The 17,545-nt window shown below is 44.1% G+C and overlaps 2 long non-coding RNA genes across 2 annotated transcripts; both read left to right on the top strand.

Annotated features, from left to right (window-relative positions):
- The first annotated feature begins 2,722 nt into the window (after nt 1-2,722).
- LOC310669871 lies at nt 2,723-7,571 on the top strand. Its single transcript, XR_014507440.1, has 3 exons — nt 2,723-2,853; nt 6,712-6,817; nt 7,342-7,571. It is a non-coding gene; the product is annotated as an uncharacterized lncRNA (long non-coding RNA).
- Nucleotides 3,875-5,041, top strand: LOC310671288. The gene is made up of 2 exons (XR_014507941.1): nt 3,875-4,008; nt 4,431-5,041. It is a non-coding gene; the product is annotated as an uncharacterized lncRNA (long non-coding RNA).
- Nucleotides 7,572-17,545: the final 9,974 nt, after the last annotated feature.

Genomic DNA, 17,545 nt, shown 5'->3' with positions numbered 1-17,545 from the left:
ATGGACTTCCTCGCAATACTTTTGGAGTGAGTGGCGCAGAAAGCAGCTAGAGAGCAGCCAATTGACAGAAATGCCCCTCTAAGTTCAAATGATGTTTAGAAGAGAAAAGAGTGTGGCTCTGAGATTCTGGGGAACACTTTTTTAAAAATAGCTTTACATTTCACTTGGTACAACTAAGCCCTGGTTCCCTTAATAGACCAGCCTCCACTGACTTTAATCAGGGAGTAGGAAGAATGGAAAGTAAAGCATCGAATTAAAATGCAAGAATTCAACCATGGCAAATCATTGTTTGTAGTCATGTTTCAAAGTTAGTATACATTCTCAGTTAACAATGTATACTAATAACGTGGGGAATTCTCAGTGACAAGGAGCCCTAATTTTGCACATATCTATAAATCCCCTATTGCAGCCCAGCATTAAAGGGGATTTGGAACGTTCTGCAGTTCCCTCACAGCTTTGTTTTGTCAGGGACTGAGCAAAAGATGGTTTCCCAACCCAGATATGCATTTTTCAGAGGTTTCTGCTTAGCTGCGCATGTTATTAATTAGACAGACAGTGCTGCCAAAGGTGGCCATTGTCAACATTTCATTAAAGCCTTTTTCAAAGGGAAGCTGAGTGCATCTGCTTTAGAAATAATGAGTTAGTTCATTTTCCAACTCCCATGGCATTTTATAAGAAACGTCTGCCCAAGTCAGAGGTCTGTTAAAGCATTTTGTAAAAAAAAAAATATGGAACAACAGGACTTTGCAGAAAACAAAATCCCCATTAATTTTACTTTTAGCCCTTTGCCAACACTTTCCTTAATCCAATCACAATGGAGTGATCATGTTATTTCCTGAAAAGGCCTTGTGTGCATGTGTTGAGGGGAGGTAGCCTTGATGTCAGAGTTTCCTTGTTTACTACTTTTGAGTCCCACCCCCCAAATCATAGATGTGCGGTTGGTCTACAAATGCAAAGTTGAATGAAGGGAGAGGGCTATCGCTCATTGGTACAGCATAGCTTTACCAACCCCTTAGTATGTCTATGCCTGTAGACCTCTTGTACGCTTCTTGTCAGCAATGATCAGATGAGATGCCTTTCTTTTCTAAAAAAAATATTGCAAGTGCGTCAGAGATGCGCAAGTTTCAGATCATTCCTTACTCAGGTGAACAACGTGCATGCAAATAGACACCTGTGGGCTCAAAATGCCCCTGATCCTTCCCCTAACTACCTATCCAGAGAACAAACATTGATCAAGAATTCTGAGCAGCCAATATGCTATAATGAGCATAATGAGATTTACTGTGAGATTTTGGTGTTTAATAGAGCACACTTTTATGATCCGTTTACTAACACGTCTTGCTTCTGAAGCTAGAACAGGACAAGCTATTGGAATTAATGAATTAATGACATACCACAGACAAAACCCCTCAGTAATGGGACTGAGAGAGAACCCTCCAGATTGAGAATAGCATGAGAAGCTATTGTCTTCCAACACCACACACTTTTCACATTACTGTTGCGTAAGGAAGCTCTTAACTCACAGAACTCCTGGTTCCAAAGATAGATGCAACATATTTATGTAACTAAGCAGTCACTAGCCACAAGGGTCAACTACATGCCTTCACATTGGCTGGCTGACCTATCCGCTGAGAGCTGGCCTGAGGATGGGGATATTGTGAAAGCAGAGCACATTTCTTCATTTGCTCTGCTGCTCTCCAAGAACATCCCTGTGTGCAATTGCCGGATGGAGAAACGATTGTTTTAAAACTAAATGCTGAAATAAGACTCTCAGGAATGGACTCCATATCTGCCACAAGCATGAACCACTGTTGTTCCTTTCCTTCAGGAAGGAAAAACAATACTTTACAAGACTCCAACATAAATATTTTCAGTACGAGCAAGGAACAGCTGCATCACAGGTCACCAGCCTTTGGGGGCCCAAGGGCACATTTGCAAAACAAAAGAGACCACAACCAAGCATATATACTACAACCTATTCTTTTGGCTACAAAAGCTTAATTTCAGTGAGGGGAGAAGAGTCTGCTGAGCACAAGGGAAGGACTTTGCAGGCGCCCAGGGATGCCACATTAGCAATGCTTGTTCTACCTTCTAAAAGTTGTCTTGAAACTATAATCTAAGATTCCTCCATCGCCCTGCGATTAAGCAAGAATGCTGAGGAGATTTTAAAGAAATGGGCTACTGGATGGTGGCTAAGGCTAAAAAGCACAAATTAACGATGGTGAGGAAAGAAGCCATGCTTTTTAATGCATGCCAGTGAAATGAAAGATTTTTAGGGTTCTGAGGCTGAACCAAAAGACTCATCCATGCTGGCAAGAAATACAGGCAATTGCTGTGTGCTAAGCAATAAAAGATTTAGGAAGCAATGGAAAAGTCACTCAGGGTGATAAAACACTTGCTCTTTCATGACTGCCAAGAAATCAATTCCCCTTTCAAAATCTGAAAAGGGGCGGAGGGTAAGGGCTGAGAGTGCAGCTGTTCATCCCGGTTTTAGCTGGAGGATGAACAGAAAGCTGAATCTAATTCTCAAAAATATTGGCGGTGGCAGTGGGGGGTGGAGATCTATTCTAAAGGAATCACTAGTGTGTAATAAATACTGCTTTATGTGAAGTGCCTGGAGAACTGCCTAATCAACAAGGGAATGCTAAAGAACAACAACTGCAAAGATAAAGTTTCATGCTTGACTGAAGCTACGACCATCTTTTCTGTGAGTCCTGGAAGTCCGGCTCCCTGCCTTGCAGGCCTTTTCCCACTTGGCCTGGGAGGGCAGGGCCCCTGACCGACTCCAGCTACAAAAACTGAGGCTGCCGAACAGACTCTTGGGCTCGGTATTGTTTGGGGGGCTTTGTTCAGGTGTGTGTGCTGCTATTGATATTATTATTTTTTAGTTGAAAACTTCTTATGATTTGTGTTGCAATTAATTTGGTTGTGTCCTTTTTGATGTTTTATTTATTGTTTATGCCTACTTTTGGTTATGTTTGTAATGATGTATTTTTTTCATGTTGCAAGGCGCCTTGAGCATGGTTTGAACAAGGGAAAGGTGGTATACAAATAAAATGATGCATGTATAGAATCACAGAGTTGTAGAGCGGGAAGAAACACCCAGGGTCATCTAGGCCAACCCCCTGCAATGCAGGAATCTCAGCTAAAGTATACCTGAAGGAGCGTCTCCACCCCCATCGTTCAGCCCGGACACTGAGGTTCCAGCTCCGAGGGCCTTCTGGCGGTTCCCTCACTGCAAGAAGCCAAGTTACAGGGAACCAGGCAGAGGGCCTTCTCGGTAGTGGCACCCGCCCTGTGGAATGCCCTCCCTATCAGATGTCAAAGAAATAAAAAACTATCTGACTTTTAGAAGACATCTGAAGGCAGCCCTGTTTAGGGAAGTTTTTAATGACTGATGTTTTATCATGTTTTTAATATTCTGTTGGGAGCCGCCCAGAGTGGCTGGAGAAACCCAGCCAGATGGGCAGGATATAAATAATAAATCATCATCATCATCATTATCATTCTGATTATAGCATCCATGACAGATGGCTATCCAACCTCTATTTAGAAACCTCCAAGGACGGAGAGCCCACAAGCTCCTGAGTAGATTGTTATGACCATATACAGTGGTATCTCGGGTTAAGAACTTAATTCGTTCTGGAGGTCCATTCTTAACCTGAAACTGCTCTTAACCTGAGGTACCACTTTAGCTAATGGGACCTCCAGCCACCGCCGCCGCGCCACCGGAGCACAATTTGTGTTCTCATCCTGAAGCAAAGTTCTTAACCCGAGGGACTATTTCTGGGTTACCGGAGTCTGTAACCTGAAGTGTCTGTAACCTGAAGCATCTGTAACCCAAGGTACCACTGTATATGAAACCTAAACTAATACAATCTATGCTATTGCAAATGAAAGCACCGATGCAAAGTGCTTGCTCTGATGCTTAAAGCTGTAAACAGCTTGGACCCAAATATCTGCAACTTCATGTCTCATATCAACCTGCCTATGCTTTAATGTATGGAAGTGAGAGCTGGACCACCAAGAAGGCTGATCGCTGAAGAATTGATGCTTTTGAATTATGGTGCTGGAGGAGACCCTTGAGAGTCCCATGGACTGCAAGAAGATCCAACCTATCCATTCTTAAGGAAATCAGCCCTGAGTGCTCACTGGAAGGACAGACCCTGAAGCTGAGGCTCCAATACTTTGGCCACCTCATGAGAAGAGAAGACTCCCAGGAAAAGACCCTGATGTTGGGAAAGATGGAGGGCACAAGAAGAAGGGGACAACAGAGGACGAGATGGTTGGACAGTGTTCTAGAAGCTACAAACATGAGTTTGACCAAACTGCGGGAGGCAGTGGAAGGCAGGAGTGCCTGGCGTGCTCTGGTCCATGGGGTCATGAAGAGTCGGACACGACTAAACAACAACATGCTTTAATGTCATCAGATGAGCTCCTCCTAGTGGCCCTTGAGTGAGGGCCTGGGACAGAGCTATTTCAGTCAGAGGTGGGTGCTTGCGTGCAGAAATCTCTCCCTGTGGAGATGTGCCCGTCCTTAAGCAGAAGTAATAAATTGTCAAAGAACCATGAGGGGAAGTTGAGGGACGTCAAGGGGTGGGGAGAGTTTTGTTTTAATTTCTATCTTCTTTGTTTATACGATAAATGTGTTGAATACTAAAATGTAAAATCTAATAAATTTTTTAAAAGAGATGTGTCTGGCCTCATTTGTTTAAAGCTTCAAGCAGCTGGACAAGAAGATGCATCAGCATTCAGTGATTTGTTTCTGTGCATTCTTAATTGACTGTTATTTTATGGATTTTATGTTTTCCAATTAAACTTTTATTGCACTAGCCATAGGCCATGGCATCATTCAGAAGGACAACAACAATAACCATAAAAATCATTGGGCACCACACATACAATAAAACCACGGTCACGGCTACTAAAATTATTTGTTGCATTAAATAGAATAGAATAGCAGAAGATTCTCAGGTAAGATGTGCCAAATTAAATCCAAATCCCCTTTGCAGTTGACTGCTATTTTATCTAGTTCCTTCCTCCTGATCTTCTTAGCTGCCAGAGCATAGAGTACTACTTTATGGGTTTTATGTACAGTGGTATCTCGGGTTACAGACGCTTCAGGTTACATACTCCGCTAACCCAGAAATAGTACCTCGGGTTAAGAACTTTGCTTCAGGATGAGAACAGAAATCGTGCTCCGGCGGCGCGGCGGCAGCAGGAGGCCCCATTAGCTAAAGTGGTGCTTCAGGTTAAGAACAGTTTCAGGTTAAGAATGGACCTCCGGAACAAATTAAGTACTTAACCCGAGGTACCACTGTATTCTTACCTCCTTGATTTTGTGGTTAAACAGCCCTCGGAAAAGAGCAGTATGCAAATAAAAAAAATCTGGAGTAGAGAGGAGTAGACACCACAAGAATATGTTTAGGTGCCGTGAAATGAAATTCATGCTTTAACAAAGCTGAAAACGTTGGTGCCTTAGCTAATTGTGTTATCAGGGTCGAAAGAAGAAATAGGGTCTCTGTTTGTAGGGACTGCAAAAGACACATCAGGGACGTCAGCACAGGAGTTATAAAAGCATGTGCGATGTGAAAGAGAGCAGGACTGGGCGCTGTGTTGTTGAGCCAGTCCTGGGTGCAGAGTTCTAGTGTGATCACAGTGAGCACTTAGCATTCATATCCATCCTTCAGACATGAAGGAGTAAAACAGAGAGAGAAATCTGGACCTCCATAAAAAATCTGGACCATCATAAACTGCTCTTATCCAATCCAACCATCTAGTGGACATTCTAGGTAACTGCAGGAATTCTCCAAAGGAAACCAGAGCTTCCACACAACCAAAAAAAATAATGCAGTGCTCAACCAAATATTACTCTTCTTCAAGCCCCACTTCATTATAACTATTCCATCACACCACCCCTACATAATGGATATTGTCTAGCAGCAGAGGGTATTGCAGCCTCCTGTGGCAGTGAGTTCCATAGTTGAACTGTACGCTGTGTGAAGAAGCACCGGTACTACTCGCTGTCCTGAATTTCAAAGCATTCAGCTTCATTGGATGGTCCTGGGTTCTAGAATTATGACAGAGGGAGAAAAAGACCTCTATCGTGTCCCATCTGACATGCTATCTCCCTCCCCTCAAATTATAAAGCCAGAAATGTAATATTTTCTCGTAGGGAAGCTTCTCCAGCGGTGACAAGAAATTTTCCGCCCCGGGTACCACCTGACTTTCCTACACCTCTGCTCCAGCCTTTACTAAATCTTTTCCAGTTCTACAGTATCCTTTTTGAAGTGAGGTGACCAGAACACAGTATTCCAAACGCAGCTGCGCCATAGGTAATATAGTAGTGCTATGATATTGGCAGTTTTGTTTTCAATTCCTTGCTGGAAATTATGGTATATGAGAAAATGTCCACAGGCTTGAAACTCACACCCCCCTCCGAATTCTACACAGTCTCTGGTCTGCTTCTCCCATTTCAAACAGGCAAACAGCATGCCGAGGCGGAAACAAAGGGCTCAGTGCAAATAATAGGTTGTACCTACAGGCGTCAGACATGAGACAGAATGGTAACCAGTGGCTCTTAATCCATCATGCCTATTAGTCTAGTGTCTCCAGTCGTGTAATTAGAACAGAAAGTCAGAGGTGAAATGAAGGTAAATTGCCAATTACCTGTTGTTCCAGGAAATGAAGTTTTCACTTATCATTTTACAGGCAAAGTGCAGCTCTTCAAATTTCTAAACGCTATTGGATGATTAGCCAGGCTTGCCAGACTGAGACATGATCATTTCAACATTTGGAAACAACATAATTAAGTCAGGTATGATCCCTTTGCAGTATCATGAACTGCCTTTGAGCCTTTTATGCTCTTATTTAATGTGATACATGTAGGCATCCCTGATTTGGGGAAATTGTTGATGGTAGCGGCAAAAATGGTACAGGGCTATGAAGCTCCCTGCTGTCTGTGAATGGTTGATCCAATATCTTGAGCTAGCAGAAATAGACAAGATTGCAGAATGGGTGTACAGTGGTACCTCAGGTTACATACGCTTCAGGTTACATATGCTTCAGGTTACAGACTCCACTAACCCAGAAATAGTGCTTCAGGTTAAGAACTTTGCTTCAGAATGAGAACAGAAATCGTGCTTCGGCAGCGTGGCAGCAGCAGGAGGCCCCATTAGCTAAAGTGGTGCTTCAGGTTAAGAACAGTTTCAGGTTAAGAACGGTCTTCCGGAACGAATTAAGTACTTAACCCGAGGTACCACTGTACAAGGGATGGCAGTTTTGACAGATAAAGGCTCAAATCTTATTTTATATTGGAATGGGTTTAGATTCTGGTTACAGGGGTCTGGATAGGAATCTGTTTGTCTGAATTGTCCATGCACCCGAAGGACTGTAATACCTTTCAACCTGCCTCCTTCGCCTGCCGTATCAGTTGCCTGCATTGTAAGTATAGTGGTGATTGTCTTTATATAAGAGAAATTCACGTGTCAGATTACTTTTATCACACCACTACTAAGGTTGTGGTGAGAAGCCAGCCAAAGTCAACATCCATAGCCCATGTTTCCTGGATGCCATTTCATAGAATCATAGAATCATAGAGTTGGAAGAGACCACAAGGGTCATCGAGTCCAACCCCCTGCCAAGCAGGAAACACCATCAGAGCACTCCTGACATATGGTTGTCAAGCCTCTGCTTAAAGACCTCCAAAGAAGGAGACTCCACCACACTCCTTGGCAGCAAATTCCACTGTCGAACAGTTTAAAGATAGTAGATGGGGTCCCTGCCAACTGTGGGACTCTAAATCCTGCTGTAAATGTCCCCATACATTTGGAGAAGGAAGAAACAGGACCTTTAGGATCAGAACTGGCACTGTGAGGTCTTACTAAGCCAAAGGAAAATGTTTGGGTGGTGGCAACATTTAAGCAGCTTACTTGAATACATGGGCATTCAGATCATGAGATGAGCTTTGCCCATGTGGTCTAGCATCCTGTCTTCACAGTAGCCGACCAGGTGCCTATAGGAAGCCAGGACACAGGACACAAACAGTCTCCCACCTTGCAATTCCCAGCAATGGGTATAGGGATATTTGCTGCTTCCAATACGTGGCCACAATGGCTAGTCGCTTTATCCTCCGTGAATTTGTCTACACCCTCCCTTTAAAAGCTACTACAATCCCAAGATCCCTCTTCCTCACTCACTGCCAGGTCTCACACACCCCGTAGGCATATTTGTGAAGTTATTGTGGTTTTGACTTTCCCTCTCAGCTTTCATTCTCCCACCACCCCAACCCTTCAATTTTAAGGAGGATTGTTCTTGGGAGAGGATGATTTGAAATTCTGGCATTGAAGCACAGTCCTAAAGCTGTTAACTCAGAAGTAAGTCCAACTGAGTTCAATGGCAGCTAGCCACATATAACCCATGAACTTCATTTCATTTTTCTTGTCATTACAGCAGGAGGGCCATGAGCCAAAGTAAAAATACAGTATACAGCGGTACCTCGGGTTAAGAACTTAATTCGTTCCGGAGGTCCGTTCTTAACCTGAAACTGTTCTTAACCTGAAGCACCGCTTTAGCTAATGGGGCCTCCCACTGCTGCCATGCCACTGCCACATGATTTCTGTTCTCATCCTGAAGCAAAGTTCTTAACCCGAGGTACTACTTCTGGGTTAGCGAAGTCTGTAACCTGAAGTGTCTGTAACCTGAGGTACCACTGTATTTGCTAGAGCTGGGCTTTTTCTCTGTAGCATTCTCACACAGCATATGTTTAAAGCACACCTCCTCCCCAAATAATCCAGTGAGGTGTACTCTCTTAAGGATTCTTGGGAGGATGCTTTAAATGTATGGTGTGTATACAGAAGGGGCTGGCCTCAAGAATTTGAGCTGCAGCAGAGAAAACTGCCACATTAAGGCAGATTTGGCTGCACAATTGGTGGTTTTGCTGGCAGCACTAACTGCTTTGGATCACAGGTCCAGTCCCTTTCCTTCCTAGCTATTTAAAGACAAAATTGGTCCAGAATCTTTGAATCCCTGTCGAGGGTTTTAAGTAAGTTAAGCGCAACGGCTGAACCATGTCCAAAGGGGGCAACGGTATTGTTTCCTGGAGGCATTTTAGCCTCAATAATAGATTGTATTTATACACTGTTTAGAGCTGTGGTTGCTCAAGCTGAGCCAAGTCAGCTCTGGCCTTTCTTTTGCTCTGGGAAGGGGTCCCCCTAGTCTAATAGCATAAACATTTCAACATCGTGGACTGGAAGTGGTTTATGCAAAAAGACCTGGGATTTCTCGTAACACAAGAGGAACTGCAAATTTCTTGGAAGCAAATTAGGCAGCATGAAACATCTCTGTGCGACGGCCTGATATTCATATTATGCCTTTGATGGATTTAACGTATGCTCCACTTGGAGTGCTTCCATAGAAGGTGTTTCGTCTGGAATTTCTATACTTCATAAATAACAGGTTAGATCAGGCCAAAGACTCATCTAGTCCCACCTTTTATTCTCACAGTGGCCAACCAGACACCTATGGGAAGCCCGTAAGCAGGACCTGAAAGGAACAGCACTCTCCACACTTGTGACTTGTATTTGGAGGCCTTTGACAGCACGAGGAGAGCACCACTAGCATCAAAACGTTTTATCTCACTTTCTAATTTTCTTCCTCTGCGGCCCTTTCCCCACACAGGAAGGAGACCTTCCTTCCCTCCTTCCCCCAGCCACCTTTCTCAGCGTGCAAGCAGTTGCTGGTGCTCACACTGATCCAACCAAAATGTTGTGAGTTAAGGGGAGAGATGACAATTGAAGAGGCAATGAGGCCCATCTGAAAGTGGACCACCACTGGATCCCAGTCCACTGTTTGAGAAACACTGCTTCAGTGCTACACATGGTCAGTGATACATCAATACAGTGGTATAAGTCCGCCCTGTCCAGCATCCATTTCGGCGGACATCCACGGCAAACCAGGAAGTACTGGAACGGGTTACTTCTGGGTTTGCTGCTCACGCATGCGCAGAAGTGCAAACCGCTCCACATGTGTACACAGAGCCGCGGTTTGTCGAGCGTCCTTTTCATCAAGCGTCCAGGGCTCTGGAATGGATCCCGGACTCAAAACAAGGTTGTCAAGCCTCTGCTTAAAGACCTCCAAAGAAGGAGTACCACTGTAAAGAGAACCTATCACAATTCACCACACTTTCAGGATAATATTAGCAATAGGTGCCATTTTATGACCATGCTGAAAGACAGCTATTGTCCTAAACCCTTGGCCTACCTGGCAGCAAGTCAGTATGCCAAGTTCAAAGTCATGAGGGTCAGCCCACACAAACAAAGTCCCACATCCAAAGGTCAGGAAACACAATTCAGGGTCAATCCAAGTAGCCAAGTCTGAAGTCCACCAGTCAGGATACAGTTCAGAGGCAAACCTAAAGCACAGGTCCAGGAGCATCCAAGTTAAGATCCGTAAACATGAACATGGGCAGTTGAGCAGACACAGCACCTCAGCTCTGCTTCCCTTTTGTACTTTGCATGCTGACTGCAGCACCTGCGCTTGATGAGGAATCACACCTTTTCCCAGAGCTAGTGAGCCTCACCTGGCCAGCTAGGGAGCTGGGCTGTGGGCCCCTGCCTGCCTCAGCCTCCTAGAGCGCCCCTCCTGCTGCTCCCTCAGAGCCCACTGTGTTTGTGGAGACAGGAGCCCCTCTGGCTCTGGTGATGGGTCCTGCTGCTCTGGTTGCTGTGCATTGACCCCCATCCCCTCACTATCCTCTGTCACCCTGTGAATACTTCTTTCCCCATCCCCTGCTTGCCCCGGTGTGTCCCCAGTCCCAGCAATCCCTCACCGGGATCCTCTTCCTCCTCCCCATTGTCCTGCCAGTTCATGACAGCTACAACACAGTACAGTATAGCGTTACAGCATAATAGCAGTGTGATGTTATAGCACTATACTTCTATTTTGTTCCAAATAAAAGCTGGAACACTGCTTTAATGATAATTTTAAAATTGCCTTAAAATGTAAAAATGAAGATGGCACCCACCACAAGGGTTATGGTGACTGTGTGTGCTGAGCTGCAAATGGCCTCACCCACAGCTGCAATGTCAGGCCAACTGGTCTGGACAGGACACAGTGGGAGAGACACATAGAAAAAGTGCAGTAGTCCTGATGGTATGCAAAGGTACCTGCCCTTCTGCTTGCAGCTTACAATGGAAGAGCAATAACTGGGTCGTGCTAGGAGCACCCTGTGCGTAAGTGACCTTGACAGAAGATATCCTCACACTGGCAGCACTGGGTGGATTTGCCTTTGGTCTTTTTGTCGTAATTGACTAGAAGAATACTAGACTGGACAGCTAGACTGGAGAATGCAGCAGCTAGACTGGTGACTGGGAGTGGCCGACAAGACCATATAACACCGGTCCTGAAATACCTACATTGGCTCCCAGTAAGTTTCCAAGCACAATTCAAAGTGTTGGTGCTGACCTTTAAAGCCCTAAACAGCCTCGGCCCTCGATACCTGAAGGAGTGTCTCCACCTCCATTGTTCAGCCCAGACACTGAGGTCCAGCTCCGAGGGCCTTCTGGCGGTTCCCTCACTGCAAGATGTGAGGTTCCCGCCCTGTAGAATGCCCTCCCATCAGATGTCAAGGAAATAAACAACTATCTGACTTTTAGAACACATCTGAAGGCAGCCCTGTTTAGGGAAGTTTTTAATGACTGGTGTTTTATCATGTTGGGAGCCTCCCAGAGTGGTTGAGGAAACCCAGCCAGATGGGGAGGGGGTATAAATAATAATAATAATTTGTTGTTGTTGTTGTTGTTGTTGTTCTACAGCATATAATAAAATTGGGGTTCCTATTCATTTTTTATTTATTTTCTTTAAAATATTGTGACCACTCTCCAAGACCCAAGGCAGCAGCATGCAACAAATATTAAACCCACAAATCACACTAAGGTACAGATGGTTAAAAGAAGCAAACACCCAACTGTACATAAGAAGATGCAGAAAAAAACTCATTCAAAGGTCAACTGCCAGAAGCTGTTCTGAAAAGTAAATTTGTTTCCATGCTCTCTGAAGGACTAAGTGGTAAGGCCTCCATCTAGCTTCTGTCCAAATGTTAGAAAGAGATGAGAGTCCCTGGGCCCCATCATCAAGAATGGTTTATGCCTATCTTTAGTCATCTTTTCAGCAGAAATGTTTCTTGATTAGCATGAGTTATGTACTTGTCTGAACGTTTGTGTCATATCACCAGCAGCTGCCTCCACTCTGGGTTTGGCTGATGATATGTTAATGTTCTGACTCACTCGTTTTCAGTATTGTTTGAAAGTTTGGAGTACTGTATACAGATATGCAGAAAAATTACACAGCCATAACAAATTGAGCTCCTGTTCTGAAAATATCTCTCCAAAGATATTCCTCTGTGCAGATATTTCTGGAGTCTGCAGATGTTGGTGAGATTGCCAAAAACAACACGCAAAAACAAAATTGGGAGTGGCTAAAATAATGAATAAAGTCTACTGGTGTTGGATCTGAGTGCAAACAAGGGTGTGTATTTGTGTTACTGAAGTTCAATATTTGCACTACTGAAGTCCAAATCTTACAAGTCTTTTTATTCTCATGCAACCGACAAATTCTATGAACTGAAGTAGTTTTTGGGGCAGAAGTGGGATGTGCAGATAATTACATACAGCGTTTGCACACATACACAGTTTGCTTCTTGTGCAGTCTGAGGAGCCTAAGACTGACAGACACAGCTGACAATCACTTGTCAGCACACATTTGCATATTTTCTACAACACAACACTCTGATTATAATACCTTGAACAAAAGAGGACAAAATGCAAAATCCTGACTATTTACTAAAGGGAATCATGTCATGCAAGAAGAAGAGACTCCAAATCACATTTGGATGATCCAAGAAGCATAAAAAATGGGTGTGCTTCTGCAGTCCCTGCGCTTGTCATTGGAAGCCTTTCCCTCGCTTGCAGGACCAATTGGGATTGTAGGCCAAAAACAGCTAGAGACCAGTGTTTGGGAAACCCCGCTCTAGAGCAAGCAGGCAGTACAAACTAGATAGAATGTAGTTAGGGTTGGGGGAGAATTTTGATTCAGTCCACATTTAAAGGCAAACCTGTCTAATTCACACTTTCTGAAACAATATGACAACTGAACTGAAACACAGCCTGCTTTTGAAATCTGTCCTTATATCCCAAGCTTGTGATGCAGTTCTCCAAACAATGTTCTAAAAAAACACATAAATATTGGGTAAAATTGCTTGCAAAACGTTCACATTAGTCAAAACTGCATACAGTACAGACATATTTGCATACAGACAAATCTTTAAAAATGTAGTATAAACACCAACAATTGGGAAACACTTGCCTGCAAGCGCTTCAATTGGAGAACAGCCTTCACCAAAGGTGTCATGGGCTTTGAAGACACTCAAACTCAGGACGCAAGGGAGAAATGTGCTAAGAGGAAGGCATGCTTGGCAAATCCACACTGTGATCAGCTCCCACCCAGAAACCAATGTCCCCACTGTGGAAGGATGTGTGGATCCAGAATTGGCCTCCACAGTTTCTTATGGACTCACATTAAAAACCGTGTTTATGGAAGACAATCTTACTTGGCCACGAGTGTTTGTCAAAGAAGAAGAAGAAGAAGAAGAAGAAGAAGAAGAAGAAGAAGAAGGAGAAGACAGACAGATTAGGAGAAATTGGCACTAAAATGCTGATGAATTTTCATGGTTCTTTTAAAAACAAAACCTGCAGTTTTCTGCAGAAATGTGAGGAACTGAATATAAGATTGGAAAAATAAGAAACTGAGAGGACAGAAATTGGCATATCCATCCAGCCCTAGCTGAAGTAAACTCTAGGTTTTGCTGGCAGTTAGTTATAGGCAGAAGTGTAGGATCTTACTCATTCTCTCCCATGTGAAATGGCTGGTGCCTCTGGGATTTTCCCTCCTGTCTTTGCTTGTGCTAAGAGGTCAGCCTATTTTCATATGTTCTGCTAAGTAATACACAGCCAATGCCTCAAGGTCTATTTGTTCGTGTCTTTCCCCCCCTGCTTTTGAGAGACAGTACTTTATGCAATATGGGCTGAACTCTTTGAACTGGGTATTTCTGCCCTGGTGCCAAAAATCACACTAGATGCTCTTTCTGTCCCTAGTACCACCCTAAAAATTTATGGAGGACAAGGTTGTCAGTGGCTTCTAGCACCAGCTGTTGGGAATAACAAGGGGGGAGAGTATGCTTTGCTTGTGGGCTTCCCATAGGCCTTTGGAGAATGGATTTTGAACTAGATAGGTGCTTGGTCTGGTCCAGCAGGGCTTTTTTATTTTCATAAAATTCTTTGACGCCAGTTCTCCTCCCTCGGAGAGTAGCTTTTGCTCTCAGTGAAAAATGGTATATATTGCCCGTTGCTTTCAATAACAAAAGCATCAAAAGAAAATTGAATATGATGGAGTGTAGTGTTTGTGCAACTGCACAATCTCTTTATTGGCACTATTAAACTTAATTTTTAAAGTCAAGAGGATAGAATCCAACTTCTGCTGTTGGCCACTGGCCCTGAGCTCCACTTCAGAAGGAGTGCTGGTGGTCAGTCTATTGCTGAGGGCAGAAGAGGAGCAGTTTTGGGGACGTCTGAGAGGGCGGAGGATCTTGAATGCTGTTTTTCCCCTCTGTATTAACCCTGCTGACATATTTAAATAAATAAACGAAGGGGTTTTTACCTAAGTTTATTTGCTTGCAAAATTCCCCACGCTACCTTGCAAAATGGGACAGTCCCTTTTATATTAGCAACCTTCCTTTCCCCCCTCCTCTGGATTGCATTCTGGTTTATCATTAAACAGTTCAGAATCTGCTTTGTCATCTCTTTCCCACATGACTCGAAAAATGTTTCCTGTAAACCGTCTTCATCTACTCTCTGTGTATAGACACTTTGGCTGATTGTGTGTTTGTCGTCGAGGCTGGTCACTGATCTTTTCTCTGCCAGCGTCAGGAAATTCAGCAACCGAGACAACATAGATTTGTTAGGATTTGGGAATGACGAGTTGATGTCATCAAAACCTGGCCAACCTCTGCCTGAAAAAGAAAACTCCCTGAAATGTACAAAGTTTACACAGATAGCTGATGTGTACAATGTGCTGTGTTATAAAACCAGTCTGTACAATGCTGCTTGCTTCACCATTTTAGGAAAGTTTGGGTGTTTCCTGTTCCCTTAGAGTGCTCAGCCATTCTGCCTCCAGCGCTTTAGTCAAAAATAAGTGCAATTTTGGAGTTCTACTATTTGAAGTAAAGGATATTCTTTACTTGGTTCTATGGGACTGTAAAAATCTGGAGTGAAAAAGCATAGTCATGTCTGACTCTTCGTCGTGTCCCATGGACCAGAGCACGCCAGGCACTCCTGTCTTCCACTGCCTCCCACAGTTTGGTCAGACTCATGTTAGTCGCTTCGAGAACACTGTCCAACCATCTCGTCCTCTGTCGTCCCCTTGAGAGCCAGTGTGGTGTAGTGGTTCAGAGCGGTAGTCTCATAATCTGGGGAACCGGGTTCACGTCTCCGCTCCTCCACATGCAGCTGCTGGGTGACCTTGGACTAGTCACACTTCTCTGAAGTCTCTCAGCCCCTCTCACCTCACAGAGTGTTTGTTGTGGGGGAGGAAGGTAAAGGAGAATGTTAGCCGCTTTGAGACTCCTTAGGGTAGTGATAAAGTGGGATATCAAATCCAAACTCTTCTTCTTCTCTTCTCCTTGTGCCCTCAATCTTTCCCAACATCAGGGTCTATTCCAGGGAGTCTTCGCTTCTCATGAGGTGGCCAAAGCACTGGAGCCTCAGCTTCAAATAGCTCTACTGTAAATAGTTAGTATTACGTTATTAAAATGAGACACCAGAGGGCGATGCAGAGCTCTCCCCATCAAATAAGTGAGTAGACATTGTAGAAAAGGAAATGTCTTGTCATTTTAGAACAATATTAAAAAATATTGTTGCAAGAACTCTTAAATAGTGGGTATAAAAGTAAAGGTAAAGGGACACCTGACCATTAGGTCCATTCGTGACTGACTCTGTGGTTGCGGCGCTTATCTCGCTTTATTGGCTGAGGGAGCCAGCGTACAGCTTCCGGGTCATGTAGCCAGCATGACTAAGCCACCTCTGGCGAACCAGAGCAGCGCACAAAAATGCCGTTTACCTTCCCGCTGGAGCGGTACCTATTTATCTACTTGCACTTTGACGTGCTTTCAAACTGCTAGGTTGGCAGGAGCTGGGACCGAGCAACGGGAGCTCACCCCGTCACGGGGATTCGAACTGCCAACCTTCTGATTGGCAAGTCCTAGGCTTTGTGGTTTAACCCACAGCGCCACCCGCGTCCCATAAGAGTGAGTATAGATCCTGCCAAAGACTCAAGATGAACTACTGTGCTCTGCAGGCTCAGGCCGCAAAGACTACAGACCAGCCCCATCTCTTTCTAGCAAAAAGAAGAACTGTGGCTCAGTGGCAAAGCATCTGTTTTGCCCAGCATCTCCAGGCAGGGATGGGAGAGACCCTGCTCTGAAATGGTGGAGAGGTGCTGCCAGTTGGTGTAGACAGTTCTGAGCAAGATGAACTGGTGCCTTGGCTTGGTATAAGGTAAGCATTCTACGTTACTCTGTCTTCCAAACTTCCACAGTACAGATAGGAATTGAACTTTTTTCATAAATATATATATTCCTGTACAGAAGCTGACTGGGCTGACCATTGATCAGCCCTCCATTGCACCTGAAGGCAGCAGGCTAGTTGTGCCATATCCTCCAACATTTCTCTGATGAAAATAGGGATGTCCTATTCCATAATAGGTGGCTTCCAATTATGTTTTTATATAACATAATAGAACATGAAACATTTAAAACCTTCCCTATACAGGGCTGTCTCCAGATGTTGTATAAAGGTTGTATAGTTATTTATCTTCTTGGCTCAGGGGTTGAATAACTCCACACCCTCCAATGAAAATAGGGGTGTCTTACCACACCCTCCAGCATTTCTCCAATGAAAATAGAGATATTCTAAGGAAAAGCGAGACATTCTGGGATAAAATCAGAAACTGGAACAGCTTCTGTAAATCCGGGACTGTCCCTGGAAAATAGGGACAGATACACAGCTGCAAATAAAACATTTTAAATGTGTTGTAAAGTGCAAATGCGACACTAGATGGTGATAGCGAGCTATGCCAAATTCAATGTATTTTTCAAAAAAATAAATAAATTCAAAATGCTTTTTCACAGCATTTTTTTATATGGGTGCAGATTCCACCTTGGAGGGTCTGCATGACTGGCAGTGTGACCGACACAGCTCTGATATCAAACAGAGGAGAATGGGCAGGAAGCTTCAGAGCAATAGCCAGGGGATCTCCCACCACAGCCCTCAGTATCTGCCACCTGAGCCGATTGCCTCACTGTGTCTAATGGCAGGGCCAGCCCTCCTGCCAGCAAAGCACACCTCCTATAATCCTTCTTTCTCAACAGGAGTTATTGGGGAAGAAAAGGTTATAGGAGCAAGCCCACTTATAAAATAGAGCTTACTACTGCCAG

Source organism: Podarcis tiliguerta (assembly GCF_965153285.1).
Source record: "Podarcis tiliguerta genome assembly, chromosome: 2".
Taxonomy (NCBI): domain Eukaryota; kingdom Metazoa; phylum Chordata; class Lepidosauria; order Squamata; family Lacertidae; genus Podarcis; species Podarcis tiliguerta.
Note: the sequence above shows the minus strand (reverse complement) of the source record. Positions and strands in the feature narration are given on the sequence as shown.